This window comes from Myotis brandtii, unplaced genomic scaffold (genome assembly GCF_000412655.1).
Source record: "Myotis brandtii unplaced genomic scaffold, ASM41265v1 scaffold324, whole genome shotgun sequence".
Lineage (NCBI taxonomy): Eukaryota > Metazoa > Chordata > Mammalia > Chiroptera > Vespertilionidae > Myotis > Myotis brandtii.
The window spans coordinates 4,219,057-4,225,618 of NW_005362439.1; the positions used below are offsets into that span (position 1 = coordinate 4,219,057).

The following is a 6,562-nucleotide window of genomic DNA, read 5'->3' on the forward strand; positions in this document are numbered from 1 at the left end:
TATCTGCGCCCAGTAACCACACTTCCTGTGGATAAAGCTGTTGCTGTCTTTTATACTATGGTGGCTCCTATGTTAAATCCCTTAATCTACACACTCAGAAATGCTGAGGTAAAAAATGCTATGAGGAAGCTCTGGAGGAACAAAGTGACTTCAGATAAAGATTAAATGAAATCGTTGAGCATTACAGATGGAAGTAATAGAGGTAATCTATCCCAAGCCTCTTAGACCTATGGATGAATTTATCCACCTAAGAAGAGGTTGGATGATACTTGCAGCTAGCCACCGAAGCACAGAGCTAAAGCTTGCAACTGGAATCCAGACTTACTGTCTCCTATTCCACACTCTTGTCATCATAAGTTATTGCTTCTTAATAAAAAAATACTAGTATTTATCAATTACCTGGAAATTTGAAATATATTTAGAAGCTAAGAGGCATGAAACTAGAATATTAAATTGGTGTTTAAATAATCTTATTATGTAACATTGAGGTGTTGGTTCCCATTGGGATTCCAATCTTTAGGAGAAGGTGTAGTTGTTGCTCATTGTGGGAGAAATTCAACAGGTTTCCCTGGGCCAGAACTACTTATAGACAATAGACTAATATATACACTGGGTCCAGCACAGTCCCTGACTCAATAAGTGGTAACTACTATGGTTATCTCATCTATCATCATTGCTTGGAAGTTAATAACAGTTAAGGATATGATCTAGGAAATAGGTCAGTTCTGGTTACTGGCTTTCTGATATATCTGTTTTGATACCTTCACCTTTCTGTCAATTTCCTCACCTGTAACCCTAACCCTAACCTTAACCCTAACCCTAGGGAAAAGTATGGCTTATGAGGGAATCCTTATATGTCTTTGACACTCTTTATATATGACTTAAATTAATAGAAACAATTGGATTTTTCACTGGTAATATGTCTAATAATTTTGGAGTAAAATACATGCATTTTGTATATTTGTGAGTGTGCCACATATATGTCCACATCATCGACTGACTCTTAAAACTTAAAAAATATTTTTATTGATTTCTGAGAGGAAGGTAGAGGGAGAGAGAGAAACATCAATGATGCGAGAGAATCATTAATTGGCTGCCTCCTGCACACCCCACACTGGGTATCCAGCAACCCGGGCATATGCCCTGATGGGGAATAGATCTGTGACCTCCTGGTTCATAGGTCGATGCTAACCACTGAACCATGCCAGCCAGGCTGACTCTTAAAACTTGATGCATAGCCTTGGTCGGGTAACTCACTTGGTTAGAGCCTCATCCAGATACACCAAGTTTCAGGGTTTGATCCCCAGTCAGGGCACATAGGAGATTCAACCAATGAATTAATGCATGAATAAATGGGACAACAGTTTCTCTCTCTCTCTCTCTCTCTCTCTCTCTCTCTCTCTCTTTCTCTCTTCCTCTCTCTCTTCCCTCCTCTCTCTCTCAAATTAGTATATAATAATTTAAAAAAACCTCAATGCATAGTATTTTTTTCTTCTGATTTTGTTATACATTGTATTGTAGAAAATTAAAACAAATCAGGAAATTGTAAAGAACAAAAAATAGCACCTATATTGTTATCTATATTAAGTGAATGAAACAGTTGATATGGTTTTGTATTTGTTTTTGTCTTCTGCAAATCTAAGAAAGTAAGACACTCCATAGATATATTTATTCATTAAGAGATAGTATCATTATTGAGGACCAGCATGACTTTCTTTTTAGGGAAGTCATTTGTCACCTGAACTGAATTGATGGAGAAGATGAATAATGGGAGGAATTCATTCCCCTGTGACTGACTCAAAATATAGAGATTCAGAGATTTTCCTTTGTTGTGTTTTTAATAGTCTACTTAGTCACTTTGGCAGGCAACCTGCTCATTATGATTACCGTTAGCACCAGCAGGGCCCTAGGATCCCCCATGTACTTCTCCTTTGTCACTTATGTCTTCATTGAGAAGGCTACTGTTCTGCCTCCATGAACCCTAAAGTGCTAGCTGACACTCTTACGGTAAGAAAATTCATCTCTCTTAGATTGTGTATCACTCAGGTCTTCACTGAGCTTCTTTTTGGTGCTGTTGAGATTATCCTTCTCACTGAGATGGCCTATGACGACGGTGTGGCCATGGGCAAACCCCTGCACTACACCGCCATCATGAGCCAACAAGTGTGTAGCTTTCTTGTGGCAGTGGCCTGGGCTGGTGCCTTAGTCTGTGCAAGAATTCAGATTTTCTTCACAGTCTGGCTGCCCTTCCATGGCCCCAGTGTCATAGATCATTTCATGTGTGATTTGTACACTTTGTTGAAACTTGTCTGCATGGACATTGTTACCCTTGGTCTCTTTGTTGCTGCCAACAGTGGGTTCATCTGCTTCTTGAACTTCCTCATTTTGAAGGTCTCTTATGTGGTCATCTTGTATTCTCAAAAGAACTACAGTTTGGAGGGGAGACACAAAGCCCTCTTCACTCGTGTCTCTCACATCACGGTCATCTTATTCTTTGAGCCCTGCATATTAGTGTATCTGTGCCCCATGATCGCCTTTCCCAATGATAAAGCTGTGGCTGTGTTTTATACCATGATAACATCTATAATCTACATACTTAATAATGCAGAAGTGAAAAATGCTATGAAGTAGCTTTGGATCCAAAGGTCATTCCAATGGAGAAATAATCACACAGCATCAAATGTCTTCATCTTTTCAGTGGCAAAGAGAAAATAATATAATTTTCATGGTTCAAGACAAACTGACCACTACATATAAGTTTGTTGCTGAAAATTTATCATTAAAATATCCCATTAAGATTTATTTATTGTCCGTTTGGTTGTCAAGCTTTGGTGTACTTTCAGAATCAGTTGAAATTCTTGTTAAAAATGCACAATCCTAGAATACAGCTCTAGAGATTCTAACTCAATAGGCCTGCTGTTGGATTGGAATATCTGCCTTTTAAACAAATTAGCCAGAGGTTTCTAAGCAATAGTGCGATAGATTGTGTGTGCATCCTCAGCCTACTATTAAATCACCTCTTAAAGGCATTTTCTTCTTAAGGTCTTTCAGAGCAAATTCTCTAGGAATCAATTCTTTGTAAATCATGCAGTGAAAGCTTGGTACCTTTGCAATTGCAAAACAAAAATATATTTTACCCCTTATTTTTTTTTATCTTTTAAAATGGTAATGATAATACTTATCTCATAAAATTTTGGGGCCAGTTGAATGAGTTTACATATGTTAGGTACTTATGAAAGTTCCTGGCACATAGTAAACTTATAAAAGTATGGGTGGAGGTAAGGGGGAGAGATCAACCAAGGGACTTGTATGCATGCATATAGGCCTAACCAATGGGCACAGACAACAGGGGGGTGAGGGCATGAGCGGGGAGGGGGGTTCGGGGGGATAATGGAGGGATAAGGACACATATGTAATACCTTAACCAATAAAGAAATTAAAAAAATAAAAGTATATTTAAAAGGAAAAAAGTATTGGCTGGTGCTGACCCTACTTCCAGTAGGGGCCGATCTTGGCTTATATTTCTTGTTGAACTAGCAAGAGCCTCATTCTGTTTGGATGAGGACCTCTAAGTATCTTGCCTTGGTCCCTATTTCCTTAGATGAAAAAAGTACCTCCTCATATGACCAATACCATGTGAGATAACTTTTCCCTTGCACTTCAGGCAAGGACGTTTATGTATTTTAGGTTAATTCAGCCTCTGTTAGCAGCAGGGTTCGGGGTATGGAGTTCACACAACTAGTATCGACTTCTGTCTCATTACTTCATGTAACATTGCATGTATTTCACAAGCTCTCAAGATCTGATTTTAATCTGGGTTCATGTATATGATGAATTGGTAGTACATACTTCATAGTGCCTGTCAGTCAGTGGGTACTTAATAAGTGTCACTGTCTTTGTTGCTTCCCTCACTTCTTCATCAGTGCTCCATTTCTGTTGAACTTTTAAAAAACTCTATGGTTTGCATTTATTATTCAACTCCATGTAGATATTATATTAGGAGATCATGATGAACTTTCAGGATTCTGAGTAAAACCCCCAGGTTAATGGGAGATTGGTGAGATTCACTGCATAAACAGTTCACTTTAAAAGAAGGAATGTCTACAACATTAAAATCAGTTTAAGCAAGACCCCAAAATTTAATAAACTTTTTATGGCAAATAAGAAATCTATAATACAATAATTAGTATAAAAGCTTTGCTATTTACTGCAATTTGGCTGATGCTACAAAGACAAGTTATTGTTTAATCCCCATAAGAGCCTGATGAAATCAAGTAATGCTTTCCAGAAGAATTAGCTGATGCTTGGAAAGTTTAGTTTTCTGTAGATCTTAGAATTAGAAAATGCCTGAATGGGATTTGAGTCCATGTATTTTGGGTTTAGAAGTTGCAACCTTAAACACAGTGGAATATGTCAGAATAATGAAATATACCACATAACACTTTCTTCTTTTTAAAAAATACATTTTTGTTGATTTCAGAGAGGAAGACAGAGAGAGAGAGATAGAAACATCAATGATGAGAGAGAATCATTGATCGTCTGCCGCCTGCCCACCCCATTCTGGGGATCGAGCCCACAACCTCGGCATGTGCCCTTGACTGGAATTGAATCTGGGACCCTTCAGTCCACAGGCGGATGCTCTGTACACTGAGCCAAACCGCCTAGGGCTACCACATAACACTTCCTAGTGGAGGGATATAGGCACTAAGTAAGTAAGCATAAAAATCAAGCTGCACTCAGAGTGAGAAGTGCTTAAAAAGTGATGTAATGTAGAGTGACTCAGAGAGCAGGGAGCCACTGCAGAGGGTATGTTCAAGGAAGACACAAGAAGAGGGATCTATGGTGGTTATCTAACTGTGTCCAGGGATGAGAGACAATGAACTCAAGGTCATGATTTAAACAAGAGAGTTTATGCATACTTCGTTTCTGCCCAGACTGGACTTCCCCTATTTGGTCATTTGACCTTTATGACCTTCCCCAAGGACATGGTCTGTAAGTCCTGTTCTGCATGGTGATTATCCTGGTGGCATCTCTGGAGATGCAGAATCTGCCCTCCATATTATGATTAAGGTCCCAATGAATTTAATTAGAGAAGACTCACCCTTGGAGATGCACCAATTGAATGACGCAGTAACCTGTGCTGTAGTTCCAATGTAGATAAAATGTTTATAGACCTTGCCCCTCACTTCAGAAAGTGTTTGTCAGTGTCAGTATTCACATGACTAGCTTTTCCAGGAATTGAAATGATGAAATCAAGACATTAAGACTATACAGGAAATTATTCTTTATCCTTCAGGTAACCCGATGGTCAACAATGCTCTATGACGACAGGCCAGTATAACTGGTTAGGAATCATGATGTTGGAAAGGCTATTTCACTTTTATTGCTACAAAACACAAACTACAAAATATTTATCTAAATAACTCATACACAATTTTTTCTCCCATCAGAATGTTGATTTAACATTTGTTTGTTATTAGGACAAATTCTGCCGGTAATGGACATTTTGGGTCTCTGTTCACAATCAAGTTCAGAGTGAATCAGATTTCCTATCAGCCTGGACAGAGTTGGTCACATGGAAACAGCTCGAGGACCAGTGATGGTACATGTGTTACCTTGTTCTTTCTATCCGCAGAGATGGCCTCAGTCCATGAAGGACAAGGGAGAAGGCAGCACAGCCCAGAACATGAATTGAATGGCTCTTTCATCATGCAGGTAACTCAGGAAGTAAATTTATACATATGATTCTGAACTAGGCTTTGAACGATACATTGGTGGTGTGAAAATTCACAGTCTTTTACAAGTTCTCCTATGTAATGGACCTGGAAAGTATTATGCTAAGTCAAATAAGCCAGTCAGCAAAAGACAAATACCATATGATTTCTCTTATATGTGGAATCTAATGAACAAAACAAACTAGCAAACAAAATAGAAACAGACTCATAATTACAGACAACAAACTGAGAACTGTCAGAAGGGTGGGGTGGGGGGTTTGGGCGAAAAAGGTGAAGGGATTAAGCAAAAAGAACCCCCACCTCATAGACAACAGTATGGTGATTACCAGAGGGAAAGAGGAGCAGCAGGAAGTAGAAGAGGGAAAGGGGGGATAAATGGTAATGGAAGGAAACTTGACTTGGGGTGGTGAACAGACAGTACAATATACAGATGATGTATTATAGAATTGTAACCCTGAAATGATATAATTTTATTAACCAGTGTTACTTCATTAAATTCGAACCACACCTAAAACCTATATGTTCATGTTGACCAATGTTACCCAAATCAATTTAATAATAAATATCAAAAAAGAAAAAAATTAGTTCTATGTAAATTCTCATACTCAGCCATGTCCTTTTGATGAATAGAATATGTAGGGATTAATTCAATTCTGTAATACTCTTTTGTATATTTTCATATTATAAAGATCCAGAATAAATTTACCTTTCTAGCATCAGTATTGTTTTTAAAATTTTAATTTATTTTTCAATTATTCTTTACATTCAATATTATTCTGTACTAGTTTTAGATGTACAGCAAAGTAGTTAGAATATCATGTACTTCA

At 38.0% G+C, this 6,562-nt stretch overlaps 1 pseudogene; it reads left to right on the top strand.

Moving 5' to 3' along the window:
• Nucleotides 1–1,230: 1,230 nt before the first annotated feature.
• On the top strand, nucleotides 1,231–2,631 carry LOC102248746 (annotated as a pseudogene).
• Nucleotides 2,632–6,562: the final 3,931 nt, after the last annotated feature.